The 15,093-nt window shown below is 34.6% G+C and overlaps 1 protein-coding gene across 1 annotated transcript in view; it reads right to left on the bottom strand.

Moving 5' to 3' along the window:
* The window catches only part of MARCHF5 (membrane associated ring-CH-type finger 5), a 51,062-nt gene that overhangs the window by 13,522 nt on the left and 22,447 nt on the right, over positions 1–15,093 (bottom strand). The gene's annotated exons all lie outside the window — the stretch shown is intronic.

Genomic DNA, 15,093 nt, shown 5'->3' with positions numbered 1-15,093 from the left:
CTATTATTATGTGCTTACTGTGAAATCTGGCTATTATCTTTCTCTGAAGTTACTTAGAATAGCTATATTTGGTAGTATTCTAATTACTTAAGCCCAATAATTTAGCTTTAGAATTTTTCAGAATAGTGGTAGGGTCTCAGGCCTGAATTAGAGCAAGGCCTTAAGACCTGAGTATCTTAAGTTTGATCACAGAAATGTGAAAACTTGATTTATTAATCCTCATATTTGTTTTTTTTCTCATATTTGTTAAATACTCTCTACATACAAATTATTACTTGAGACATTTTCTTAGAAATGATTAAGAATTATTACCTACCTCTTGGTTTACAATCTATAGGAGGATGCTGTACACAAAACAATTTATTTTTATTGTACAAAGAAATTAACATAGTAATATGATAAAATAATTAAAATATTTAAGAACAAGCATCCATTTATGGAGCCTCTGATCACTGGAGCCAGTAATATCACTAGTCACTGTATAAAGAAAGACCACACTGTGAAGTAGAAAGAACATTAGGAGGGACGTCAAAGGACCTATGATTTCAATTTAGCATATTTACTATGTCCTCTAATAATACCACTTCTTGAAAAAAAAAATAATAGCACTTATTGAGTGTCTACACGATACCAGATGCTGTGCTACAGGCATTATATGCATCATTATTCAATCTCATAATGCAGGGTTTAATCTTTAAAATATACAAATTTGCTAGGTTACGTTTAAAACTCCCTCAGAGAGTACAAAAGTCATTTTAGTTAATCACCAAAGATCCCTCAAATGCTGGTACTAAAAGTTAAAGACCATAGGTATATATGAAACCTCCACACTTCAACTTTCATATTCTCTACTGATAATTCTTTAATCAGAAAATTAAAGCCACAAGAGAACAAGTCCAGACTCTCCATGGCACATGTACCCACCTACCAACATCACATCTATCTGAGGTCAATCTCTCTACTGACATGCCAGATCCATTCACTTGTCAACTCAAAGCCACAGCTCCAGCAACTGTCTCCCATATCATTTCCTCTCTACCGCTTACTGGATTATTTCCATCAGACATGTCATTATTTCTTCTATCTTAAAAAAAAAAAAAAACACAAACTAAATTCTTCTTTTGATCCTTCTTACCCCATTTCTCATCTTTGCTCTCTTTACAACAAAATTCCTCAAAAAACTTACCTGTTTTCACTCTCCTTCAATTCTCTCCACCAAAACTGCTCATAATGATCACTAACAACCTAAGATTAAATTCAGTGGTATATCTCAGCCTTAATCCTATTTGGCCTAGTAGCAACATCTGACACAGATGTTCCCTTCTTCCCAATATATGGTTATAATATTTCTAGGACATTACTATCTCTTTGTTTTCTACACCAGTCATTAATTTTACAGTCTTATGTGGTTCCTCTCCACCTCAGTGAGACCCACTCTGCCAACTTCTACACCATGAAACTCCCTATTTAATTACTCTGCACTATTTCTATTTCTCTTTTTCCCAAAGCACTTATCACCTAACATACTCTAATTTACTAATTATGTTTCTACCTACAAGAATATGGGTTAGGAAAACTATGGGCCATGGGCCAAATCCAGCTGGCTGCTTACATTTGTAAATAAAGTTTTGTATGGAACATGGCCACATGCAAAGCCTAAAATATTTACTCCCCCCTTTTTTTTAAAATTTTTATTTATTTATGATAGTCACAGAGAGAGAGAGAGAGGCAGAGACACAGGCCGAGGGAGAAGCAGGTTCCATGCACCAGGAGCCCGATGTGGGATTTGATCCTGGGTCTCCAGGATCGCGCCCTGGGCCAAAGGCAGGTGCCAAACCGCTGAGCCACCCAGGGATCCCTACTCCCTGGTTTTTAACAGAAAATCTGCTGACTTTTGAACTAGAACAAAAGCTCCAAAGGGAAAAATAATTTTTTTTCAGTTATTGATGAATCTCAAGTTCTTATGACTCTCAAATATTTGCTAGATTCTCTGAGGTATTTATTTAAAACTATGACATGAAAATCTCTAATCTTTCCTTTTCATTATTCTGTACCAAGCCCAAGTTAACTATAGGACTATTTTCTACCCAGTCAGAATCACAATTGGTAAGGAAAGAAGGTATTTTACATGCTTCCAATGTACCTTCTTCCCCTCTTCTTTCTACAGGGTATTTGGAATTATCTACCCGTGGAGTGAAGCGATACAATTCCTAAAAAAAACTCATTGATTATTTGGAAGAAAACATAATTCCTAAAAAAGGTAATCCATCACTACCACTTTTATCTCTCATGAACATGGGCAATCTAGAGATGTCTGAATTGACTCTCTTTTAAAAATCTCATAAAGTTCTATTATAACAAGTTCAATTTTCAGTTTTCTTCCCGAATCAATGGGTGTGAATTCTTTTTGTACAAGCGAAAACAAAAAATCTGCACACTTCTGGAAATTTTCTACTCATTCTTCGGGTCATCAAAAGATGTGCTAGATTAAATGAAGGCACTGAATGGATTTTATGGTCCCTATTTCTAGTTTTTCTGAAATAATTTTATCTAGGATTCTGTCTTTTTTTTGCCTAAACCTCTACAGGCTCTTATAGATAGACTAGTCCAAGAATAATTTAACATTTTAAAGAAAAGATAAATGTTTAGTAGTAAACATACTATGAGAATAATAAACTGCCACCCAGGGGAGATGTTTCTTAGAGCTAAAGATTATCTAGGCAAGCTATTCAGTGAATAAAAACAATCACTGAATTTCTCTGAATGGCAGTCCCTAAATCATACTCTTCCTGTTAGGAAGCTTACCACGTGCTACTATCCCATGCCTTGGGGTCAAAAGAAAAATAGCAAGCTAACAGATTCTTCTTACTGTTAGATTACAGCACAAAGAGTTATGGGAAGCAAGTAAAGACAAGACTAGCCCTTTAAAACTAATTCCGATGGGAAGGAAGAAGTATGAGTAAGTGCACATCACCAAGTTAAATACCTAAGGTCATAAAAAGACTTCAATATTTTAAAAAGGCATTATTGAATTTTTTTTTGAATTTTTAATGTCTCAGTGGGCTTCACCACTTATGTTTTCAATGTACTGTATTTACGCAATGGATAGCAATTGAAGAAGCTCTGTATAAACATAAGTTTTGAAAACTCAATAATTTAAGGGCAAGAAGGAAGCTTACAGTTAAAAGTAAGTCTATTGTGAATTCTTTTGTACAACAAAGAAGCTTTTGTAAAGAAAATAACTACACCCTAATACTCTGGGTAAATTCAAATTTTCACATTTCAGATGTGAATGACATCAAACAGTAAGCTGAAAACTATTGGGGAAACTCTTCGACCTCTCTCTGGGACAGAAAAGCATCCTTTAAAAAATAAACTTCTCATCAGTTCTTAAGAAATAATTTATGTTCCTAGAGTACTGAAGTTTCTGATACAGAACAGAATTTAATAAGCAAAAAAATAGTGCTTTATAAGATAAGCTTGTAGAAGTTCCTGAGAAGATAACAGCCCTAGTCAGGTTTTCTGTTAAGTGGCCAATGGTTTACAGAAGAGCTTTAATAAGCAAAACAAACTGTTTGCAAAAGCTATTTACGTTTCCAGGTTTTTTGGTCTGCTTCTTGCTCTGCATTGAGCTGATTTTGATCTAGACCCAATCTTAATGTCAACTTGCTAGGTCACAATGTCAACCGCATGTTCAGGTTCAGAACCATCCAGAATTACAGATTCTGGATGCCACCAAGAGTCTAACAATACAATTCTAAACTTCTCTCTTTACTCCAAGTCTTATTTTTGTTGTGTTCTATTTCTGGAATGTCCTGTCCCTACTTTTAAGTCTGTATGAAAACCCGACTTCCCAATGAAAACTAATCTAACCTGATAGAGGTTGACTAATTGCTCTATCCCACCCTGTTTAAGTCCCATGAGGCTTCCTTTAATACTATCCCATAAAATGCACTTACCCCTTTGCTTGTGCATAATGTTAGTACTTTATGTTCTTGTTCAATGTTTGTTCAGTTGTCTCAATATCCTTATGTCTGTCCATGTCAGCATCATCTTAGATTGAAAACTCCCAGGGGGCAGGGACCAAGTCTGTTTAACTCGTTTTGTACAGTGCCTAGGATAGAACCATGTACAGATAGGTGCTTTAAAAAATGCTTTTGATGATTGCCATCACTCTCAGGGATATAGGCCACAGCTATCTTAGCACATGGTACTTGGCCAGTACATTGGGGTACTTTGGCCTGTTCACAGGACATTATAATAGAATGGCATAGGATCTAGCTGCAGCACTCTGTAGCAAGTACTTGACTCAATCCATTGTTTTAAAAAAAGGACCTTTAACAGGAGCGCCTGGCTGGCTCATTCAGTTGAATGTGTGACTCCTGATCTCAGAGTTGTTGTGAGCCTCACATTAGGTGTAGAGATTATTAAAAAAAAAAAAAAAAGAAAAAAAAAAGTATATGGTCCCAAGTCAACAAATATGGATTTTATTGAAGACATGAAGTAATATCACAACAACCAACTCAAAAGTTAAAAGTGTGTGGAAATCCTGATGGGACAGTAAAGAGTTTTTAACTCTTTCTGTAGCATTCATCACTACTTTAAACACTAGACTTCAGAGGCCAGGTTGCAGAGCCTCAAACAAGCTTATGTAAATGTCATCTTTGATTGCTCTGCTTATAGGTTGAGGTTTTACCAATTTTATGTAAGAACAAATATCCTGCAACTCAGGCTATAAATTACTTTGCTTAATAATAATAAGTTTGACATTAAATTATAAATAGAGAAGAAAGGATGTATTGTTGGGCATTTTTTAGATAACTGACCCAAAGCCCTTAAAACAAAACAAAAACTCCTGAGTAAAAGATGAGTCAAAAAAGCAGATGAGTACCATTCCTCCATGTGTAAATATAGCATGTTACCATGAACAGTAACTAAAGATCATCAAAGTAATTCTTTATTTCATAGTTTGTGCCAAAGGAAACCTTAAATTTACCTCATAAGAATAGAATTATCTGTGGGCTAAAGGTCAACTACTAAGTACCTATTAAGCACCTACTGTACACATAGCAGTTTACATTAAAATACATATAAATAAAATTTAACACACCAGCCTCTGCCTCCAAGGAGCCTCTAATCTATTTAAGGACAAGTAAATATACATTAAACAATTTAGAAACTTTTTTTTTAAGAGGTAAGTACAGGCTTTTTTTTTTTTTTAAGACTTATGTATTTATTTGAGAGAGAAGAAGAAAGGGCAGGAGAGGGAGAGAAGCTTAAGCAGACTCCACGATGAACCCCTTGTGGAGCTCAATCCCACAATCCTGAGATCACGACTTAAGCTGAAACCAAGAGTCGGCCACTTAACCAATTGCTCCATCCAGGCACTCCAACAACTGAAAAATTTTCAGGTAAATTTAGTGTTAAGTACAGTGGTATGGTACAAACTTAAGAGGTCCATGTTAACGAAACTTTAAGTAAAGACTATAGGGGGATAAGGATACGAAGAGTTTTTTAAACTGATGGTTCTATGAATATACTAATTAACAGAAGTGAATCCTGACCTAGACTTGAAGTCTATGATCTGAAAAGGGTACCCCCTTCTAAAAGACCTTCTAACTGAGGCAAAAGACTCAACAGGTTTACATGTTTGGGTTTTTTGTTTGTTTGTTTGTTTGTTTGTTTTTTTAGATTTTATTTATTTATTCATGAGAGACACACAGAGAGAGGCAGAGACATAGGTAGAGGGAGAACAGGCTCCCTGAAGGGGCCTGATGCGGGATGTGATCCTGGAACTCCCAGAACACCAGGATTACGACCTGAGCCAAAGGCAGATGCTCGACTGCTGAGCCACCCAAGCATCCCGACAGGTTTACATGTTTTTTTAAAAGCTAGTCTACCAGTAAAATTAGCATTAATTGACAGAAAACTTGACTAGATCTTTGACACAATAGGAAGGAAGGAAGTTCCTGGTGAGAGTCATGCTAAAATGAAAATAATATTTTAGGAAAACTAATCTTAGAACATTGTTTAAAGTCATAATAAACTAGAATTAAATCCACAAGATTTTGTATCCAAACCAAGTACAAAGAGAGAAAAAGTATTAATCCGGAGAAATTTAATGTAAGAGAACTGAATTAGAAAACCTCATTTTCTACTAGACGTTTTATAGTTTCAGGTTTTCTAGTGAAGCCTTTAATCCATTTCAAATTAATTTTTACGTGGTATAAGATAGGGGTCCAATTTCATTCTTTTGCATGTGAATATCCTGTTTCTCCAACACCATTTATTAAAAAAACTACTCTTTCCCCATTGAGTATTCTTGGCTCCTTTGTCAAATATTAGTTGACCATATATGCATGGGTCACTTCTGGGCTCTCAATTCTGTTTCATTGGCTTATGTGTCTTTCTATGCCAGTACCGTATTGTTTTGATTACCACAGCTTCATTATAAATTCTGAAATCAGGAAATATGATGCTTCCAATTTTGTTCTTTCTCAAGACTGCTTTAGGCATTTGGGGTCTTTTGTGGTTCTATACAAATTTTTTTTTACAAATTTTATTAATATATTTTTTAAAGATTTTATTTATCCATTCGTGAGAGACACAGAGAGCGAGAGAGAGGCAGAGACACAGGCAGAGGGAGAAGCAGGGAGCCTGACGTGGGACTTGATCCCCGGACTGCGATCACTCCTTCAGCCAAAGGCAGATGCTCGACCGCTGAGCCACCCAGGAGTCCCTCTATACAAATTTTAGGATTATTTTTCCTACTTCTGTAAAAAATGCCACTGGGATTTTGACAGGGCTTATACTGAATCTATACATGGCTTTGGTAGTATGGAAATTTTAAAACAATATTAATTATTTCAATCCATGAACATGAAATATCTTTTCATTTATTTGTGTCTTCAACTTCTTGCATCAATTTTATAATCTTTAGTTTTATTCCTAAGTATTTAATTACTTTTGATATTATAAATGGGATTTTCTTTTCAAATAATTTGTTGTTGCTAGTGTATAGAAGTGCACTGATTTTTGTATGTTGACTTTGTACCCTGCAACTCTACTAAATTTATTCTAATAGTTTTTTGGGTAGTTAGGATTTTCTATGTATGGCATCATCTATAAACAAAGACAACTTTACTTCTTTCTTTCTGATTTGGATGACTTTTTTTTTTTTTAAAGATTTTTATTTATTTATTCATGATAGACACACAGAGAGAGAGAGAGGCAGAGACACAGGCAGAGGGAGAAGCAGGCTCCATGCAGGGAGCCCGACGTGGGTCTCGATCCTGGGACTCCAGGACTGCGCCCTGGGCCAAAGGCAGGCGCTAAACCGCTGAGCCACCCAGGGATCCCCCCTGATTTGGATGACTTTTATTTCTTTTTCTTCCCTAATTGCTCTGGCTAAGACTTCCAGTAGTATGTTGAATAGGAGTGGTAAGAATGAGTACCTTTGTCTTGTTCTTGTTCTTAGTGGGATAGCTTTCAGCCTTTCAATGTGGAGTATGATGTTAGCTGTGGGTTTGTCACATACAACCTTTATGATTATTGGGGCATGTTCCTTCCATATAAAATTAGAGTTTTTATCATGAAAGGATGTTGAATTCTGTCAAATGCTTTTTTCTCCATCTATTGAGATAATCATATGATTTTTATCTTTCATTCTATTAATGTGGCATATCACACTGCTTGATTTGCAGATGTGGAGCCATCCCGGGGATAAATCCCACTGGGTCATGGTGTATAACCCCTTTAATGTACTGTTGAATTGGGTTTGCTACTATTTTGTTAGGAATTTTTGCATCTATATTTATCAGGATATTGGTTTGTGGTTTTCTTTTCTTGTAGTGCCTTTATATGGATTTGATAGGATAATGCTGGCTTCATAAAATATTTGGGAATTTTCTTCCTTTTCAATTTTTTGAAAGAGTTTAAGAAGGACTGGCATTGATTCTTCCTTAAATGTTTAGAAGAATTCACCAGTGAAACCATTTGGTCCTGGGTTATTCTTTATTGGGAGGTTTATATCTCCTTGCTGTTTGTTCATTTTTTCTATTTCTTCATAATTTGGTCTGGGTAGGTAGTATATTTCTGGGAATTTATCATTTACTTCTAGGTTATCCAGTTTGTTCACTACAATTGTTCACAGAAGTCTCTTATGATCCTTTGTATTTTTGAGATGTCAGTTGTAATGTTTCTTCTTTGAAAGACAACCATGTATTATATGCCTCATGATGCAGTAAGAAGTACACAGAACTATGAAATATCCCTGAAAAAAAAATCATATATAACTTCAATGATGAGATCTAACCAACACGATAAGAAATGCAGGGAACAGAGCAACATATTACCCTAGTATTCTTAGGGTGTCAATAATAACAAAAGCCAGAATATGGGAAATTCTATGATGACAAAAGACCCTTTCATCTAATGAAAAAATTATAAGGGGAAAAGCTAAAATACTGGAGTTTACAAGTCATACTAGGTTTTAGGTACATACGAAGTTGGAAAGCTGACTCTCAGACCCTCAGAAGGGTTGTATGAACCGTCAATGAAAGGGTAAACCAGAAAAAAAAATCCACATGACAACAAAGTGAGCAATAAAAAAAATGTCTTATCTTCAAGAAGAAAAGTATGAAGAAAAGCAGTTTCCTTAAAGAATTTGTAACTATAGTCAACTGGCATGCTGATTTCAGGTTAGAAATCCATCAGTGCTAAGGGAGAAATCCCAAATGCAAATTCTTTCTAGAGTTCCTTCACCTTCAGAATATCCACAGTTTACAAATATCAACACGAATGTGAACTGTACTCTCCACGTTCAAGAGAAATAAAGCACCATGAACAAGAACCTAAAGAAAAACAACAGATTTAGGCTACCAATGACTTTAGATGATGGAATTATCAACCTAATCATAAAAATGATGTAATAAAATACAAGATAGGGACACCTGGGTGGCGTAGTAGTTGGGCATCTGCCTTAGGCTCAGGGCGTGATCCTGGGGTCCTGGGATCGAGTCCCAGGTCAGGCTTCCTGCATGGAGCCTGCTTCTCCATCTGCCTATGTCTCTGCCTCTCTCATAAATAAATAAATAAAATCTTTTAAAAAATAAATAAAATAAAAATAAAAAATACAAGATAACTTATAAATGAACGAAATACAAGAGACTATAAACCATCAGCAGGCACATTTTAAAAAAACAAAAAAACAAGAACTTACAGAAAATAAAACAAAATTCCTTGCAGATTAGACATTGCTTGAGGAAATCTGAGAACCAGGTAACAGTTAAGAAGAAATTATAATGCTGTAGCACAAAGACCAAAGATGAAAATCCATAAAAGTTAAGAGACATGAAAGAAAATGAAAATGTCTAACATAACTCTAATCAGAGTTCTAGGATGAGGGAGAAGCAATATTTGAAGAGATAAAAGCTAAAACTTTTCAAGGACAGCCATTTAAATAGGGGGGAAAAGCATAACACTTAAAAATTAATACAGGAGGATATATAGTATCAACAAAAAACACTTCAACCTAGGTGATAGCCAAGAAAAGGGGAGTAGAGAAATTGGACAATAAAATACACAAAATTTGACAGTAAAAACCCAACTATATCGGTATCACAATAAATTTGTAAAATAACTCTGAAGAACTGAAAATAAAAGGATAAGAAAAGATAAACAGGCAAATACAACATCATCAAAGAAAGCTGATATAAAGGAGGAAAAGAGTAACTGTACAGTGGAGAAATCTGACAAACACTACCTTAGCCAGATGATCACGGTCAGTATCACCAGTGATAAGTAATGTTGACAATATTTGTCTTTGATGTGATGTGCTGAAAATGGCACTTCACCTCTGTGGTCTTGCTCCCTAAAACTCATAGCCCAACAGATAATAGGAAAAACATCAAAAAATCCCAGTTGGAGGATATTTTACAAAACATCTGACCATCACTCCTCAAAACTGTCGAGGTCATCAAAAACTAGAAGAAACTAGATGTGGGAAATAGGAGAACTCTCTATAGTATTTTTGTAATTTTTCTATAAATCAGAAATTGTCCTAAAACAAAAAGTTGATTTAGAAAAAGATTGTGTAGCTATATGATTATGTCTATACCATATTATCATATCTGTATTATATACAAGACAAAAAAAGCATTATTGTGGATAAAATAGTCATTACTTAATGATAAAGTACTGAACTCACCAGGATATTTTATTTCCAAACCTGAGGAGTAGGTCAGCAAGTGAAGTTTTATTAGTCTTTATTCCTACATATCATATATCATATATGGTTATGATATATTCTTTTTCAACAAATATTTTATAATAACAGAAAAAAAATACCTGAGTGAACATTCTGCTGAGCTTTGACCAATGTTAAGGCAGTAGATATAATTAGTTCTGTATATTGATAGCAGCATGCTGGCAAAGGCAATGGAAAAGCAGGTACGCCAATACACTGTTGGGAAGATTAAATAGGTATAATCTCTACAAATGCCAATGTGATGATATCTATTAATGTTATAAATGTACATACTCTTTGACCCAGCAATTCTACTCTAGTCATTTATCTTAGATATATTTGCACATGTGCATGAAATTATTTTACATAGTTGTTTATGACAGCACTGTTTGTAGTAGTGAAAGATTAGAAACAGCAACAAAAAAAAAGAAAGACTAGAAACAGCCTATATGTCTACTAACAAAACTGGTTATATAAATAACCATACATCTTTGTAATGGAGTATTATGTAATTATAAAAGAAAAAAAAGCTTTTTATACACTAATATAAAATGGTATCTACCATATTTTGCTGAGAAAAGAAAAACAAGTATAGAACATAATCTATAGTATACTTGTCTAGTATATTTCGACATATAATCTAATCATGCTCAATACTGTTTGTGTTTCCAGGTTTACTTCTCTGTCTCCACTCTGCTTTGTGCATGATTTGCCAAACAAATTGGACCTTCCATGCAACCTTGCTCTCTAGCTTTGGAGGTGTTCAAACAGTAAGTGATATGGCTAAAAAATCAGAGTGGTAAAAGTGTGAAGGTCACCCCCCCAACAGATCCCTCACTACAGACAGTTAGCATTTCTTTCTCTAAAACCATAGATCCTGTTAAGCAGCCTCTCTTCCTTCTGCTAAAGCTCTTGTCAAGTTCTGTTAATAGCTCCCTTCCTTTGCACTTTCAGTCCTACGAGTGGAAATTATTTCATAGTTGCTAATCCCTAGGTATTTTCCTGTCCCTTGTTTATTCCTTGAATTCTACCCTAATATTTATAGCTTTTCAGGGTGTGGAGGATAGAGAGGAAGGGAAAAAAAGAGTGGGGGGAGAAAAAGAGAAACACTCTAGAATGAAAACATTCAGACTTCTAACAATGGTTGCCTCCGAGTATGAAAGTTACTTGGCTTTATAGCTGGCGGATATGGTAAAAAGATTTTCATTGAACACCCTGTTGTATTCAACATCTTTTGAAATTGGTTCATGTGAATGTATTATCTAGAGGGAAAATATATAAAGTAAACTCAAACATTTAAGAGACAAATGAAAATACTAAGAAATACTGTAGTTGGGGCATCTTTTCTTTCACACATTTGTTATTCCTTGCCATGTCCAGCAGCGCAAATATGGACACAGAGAAAAAAGGAGAAGAGACCATTTATTGGTGCAAGCAGCTAGCAACATTTTGCTTCCTGGTCCTGTTTCTCCCTCAATTCTAATAGCATCAAATCACTGAAAATCTTTATTTACACATCATACACATAATTTATAAATAGTTATCTCAAATAAATTCAAATTCACTCCATCCCTATTAGTCTTACGATACCTGAAACCATTTCTTATCTATATGTGGCCCAGCAGCTGATTCACTGAGGGACAGTAACAAAAAATTCAGCAGTTGGTAGAACATGCGACTTTTAATCTCAAGGTTGTGAGTTTAAGCCTCACGTCAGGTGTGGAGCCTACTTAAAAAAAAAAAAAAGTAATCTAAGAATATACCAATAATCTACGAAGACAAAACAGCAGAAGTGGCTATGTTAAAATCAGTTAAAATCAATTTTAAGACAAAAATTATTAGAGATAAAGAAGGACATCTTATAATGGTAAAAAGGACAATTCATCTGTGAGATGTAACATTAGGAACATATATGCACCTAACAAGAGAGCTCAAAATAAATAAAGCAAAAACAGAACTGGAGACAGACAATTCAACAATAGATGGAGACTTCAATACCCTACTTTCAATGAAGGATAGGTAAAAGACAACAAAGAAATAGAAAAGATTTGAAAATACTACAAACCAACTAGATATTTATGGACTACTCTTTCTTCTCAAGTGTACATTGAACATTTGTCAGAATAAACCATGTTAGGCCACAAAAGAAGCCTTAACACATTTAAAAGGACAGGACTCAAAGTATGGTTTTGGATCAAAATGGAATAAAATTAGAAATCAAAAGCAGAAGGACATCTGGCAAGTTTATAAGTATGTGAAAATTAAATGACACACTTCTAATTAATCAATGGGTCAAAGAAGAAATCTAAGCAGTGCTCAGAAATGTATAGCTGTAAGTGACTACTTTAAAAAAAGAAGAGCAGGAATGAGAAAATAACCTACAGACTGAGAGAAAATATTTGCAAAAGACATAATCTGATAAAAGACTGTCATCCACAATATACTTAAAACTCAACATTAAGAAAACAATCTGATTTTTAAAATGATCAAAAGACTTAACAGACACTTCACTAAAGACATAACATTACAAATGAGCAAATGAAAAGATGCTCTACATATATCATCAGGGAACTGCAAACTGAAACAATGTGTTATCACTAAACATCTATTAGAATGGCTAAAATCCAAACATTGACAACATCAAATGCTGTTGTCATAGAATGCTGTTGATACAGAATAGGAATTCATCACTGGTGGAAATACAAAATTTTAGTCACACAGTTTGGCAATTTTTAACAAAACTAAACACATACCACATGATCCAGCAATCACACTTCTCAGTATTTACCTAAATAAACTGAAAACCAATGTCCACACAAAAACTGGCACATAGATGTTTGTTGTAGCTTTAATTGCCAAGACTGGGAAACAAGCAAGAAGATGCCCTTTAGTAGGTGAATGGTTAAATAAACTGTATATCCAGACAATGGAATAGCATTCAGTGCTAAAAAAGTGATGAACTATTGGAATGCCTGGGTGGCTCAGAGGTGGAGCGTCTGCCTTTGGCTCAGGGCATGATCCCAGGTCCAGGGATTGAGTCCCACATCGGGCTCCTTGTAAGGAGCCTGCTTTTCCCTCTGTTCATGTCCTTGCCTCTCTCCCTGAGTTTCTCATGAATAAATAAATAAAATCTTAAAAAAAAAAAAAAAAAAAAAAAGGAATGAAACATCAAGCCATGAAGGGTCTGAAGAAATTTTATATATGTACATGTACTACTAAGTGAAAGCAGCTCCAATCTGAAAATGCTGCATTCTGTATGATTACAAGTATATGGCATTCTGAAAAAGGCAAAAATATGGAGGTAGTACAAAGATCAGTGATTGCCAGAGGTTAGAAAGAAGAGGGGATGAACATGTGGAGCACAGAGGATTTTCACTGGAATAAAAATACTGTGTGTTATACTGTAACGGTGGATATATGTCATTACACATTTGTCTATACCCATAGTATAAACAACCATCGAGTAAATCCTAATGTAATGAAGTGCCAATAATGATAATGATAATGATGATAATGAAGTGCCAATATAGGTTCATTACCTATGACAAGTGTGTATCACTTTAATGAAGGATATTAATAATAGAGAAGGCTATGCATGTGACCAGGCAGGGAGTATACAGGCTATCTCTGGGCTTCCTTTCAATTTTGCTGTGAACCTAAAACTGCTCTAAAAAATAAAGTCTATTTAAAAAAAAACAAAAACTCAAATCAATAACCTAAACTTCTACCTTAAGAAACCAGAAAAGAAAAGCAAACTAAATCCAGACCAAGCAGAAAGAAGGAAATAATAAAGACTAGTGTAGGAATAAATGAAATGGAAAATGGAAAAATGGAGAAAAATAATGAAGCCAAAATTTGGGTGTTTAAAAAGCTCAACAAAACTGACAAACCTTTAGCTAGACTGACAAAGAAAAAAAGATCCAAATTACTAAAATCATGAATGAATGAGGGGACATTAATACTAACCTTATAGAAATAAAAGAATTATAAAGGAATACTACAATCATAGGCCAACAAATTATATAATTATATAATTATATAAATTATATAATCTAGATGAACAAGTTTGTAGAAAGACACAAATTACTAAAACTGACTCAAGAAGAAACAGAAAATCTGAACATGAACTAGTAATCCAAAACCTTCCTATAAAGAAAAGCCCAGGGCCATATGCCACCAGACATTTCAAGAATTAACAACCAATCATTCACAAATTCTTCCCAAAAAATGTAAGTGGAGAGATTACTTCCCAACTCACTCAGTAATACCCCAATACCAAAACCAGTGAAAGAAATCACAAGAAAACCACAGACCAATATCCATTATGACTACAGACAGAAAAATGCTCAGCAAAATACCAGCAAACCAGATCCAGCAACATCTAAAATGCATTAAATACCACGATCAAGTGGAATTTATCCTATAAATACAAAGTTGGTTTAACACATGAAGATCAATGTGATATACCATATTAAAGAACAAAAACCATATGATCATCTCAATAGATTCAGAAAAAGTATTTACCCTTGCATGTAAAAACACTCAACAGATGAAGAACAGAAGGAAACATTCTCAACCTGATAAAAGCTATATGAAAAACTCAGAGATAACATATTTAATAGCAAAAGACTGTTTTTTTTCCTAAGATTAAAAATAAGACAAGGATATCTGTCCTAACCACTTCCATTGAAATACTGGTGGTTGCAACCAGAGCACTTGGGCAAGAGAATGAAATAAAAGCATCCAGACTGGGAAAGAGGAAGTAAAACTATATTGGCAGATCACATGATCCTGTGTATAGAAAATGCTTAGCAATCCACTTAAAAAAAATATCAGAACCATTAAAT

Source organism: Canis lupus, chromosome 28 (genome assembly GCF_003254725.2).
Source record: "Canis lupus dingo isolate Sandy chromosome 28, ASM325472v2, whole genome shotgun sequence".
Classification (NCBI taxonomy): Eukaryota; Metazoa; Chordata; class Mammalia; order Carnivora; family Canidae; genus Canis; species Canis lupus.
Note: the sequence above shows the minus strand (reverse complement) of the source record. Positions and strands in the feature narration are given on the sequence as shown.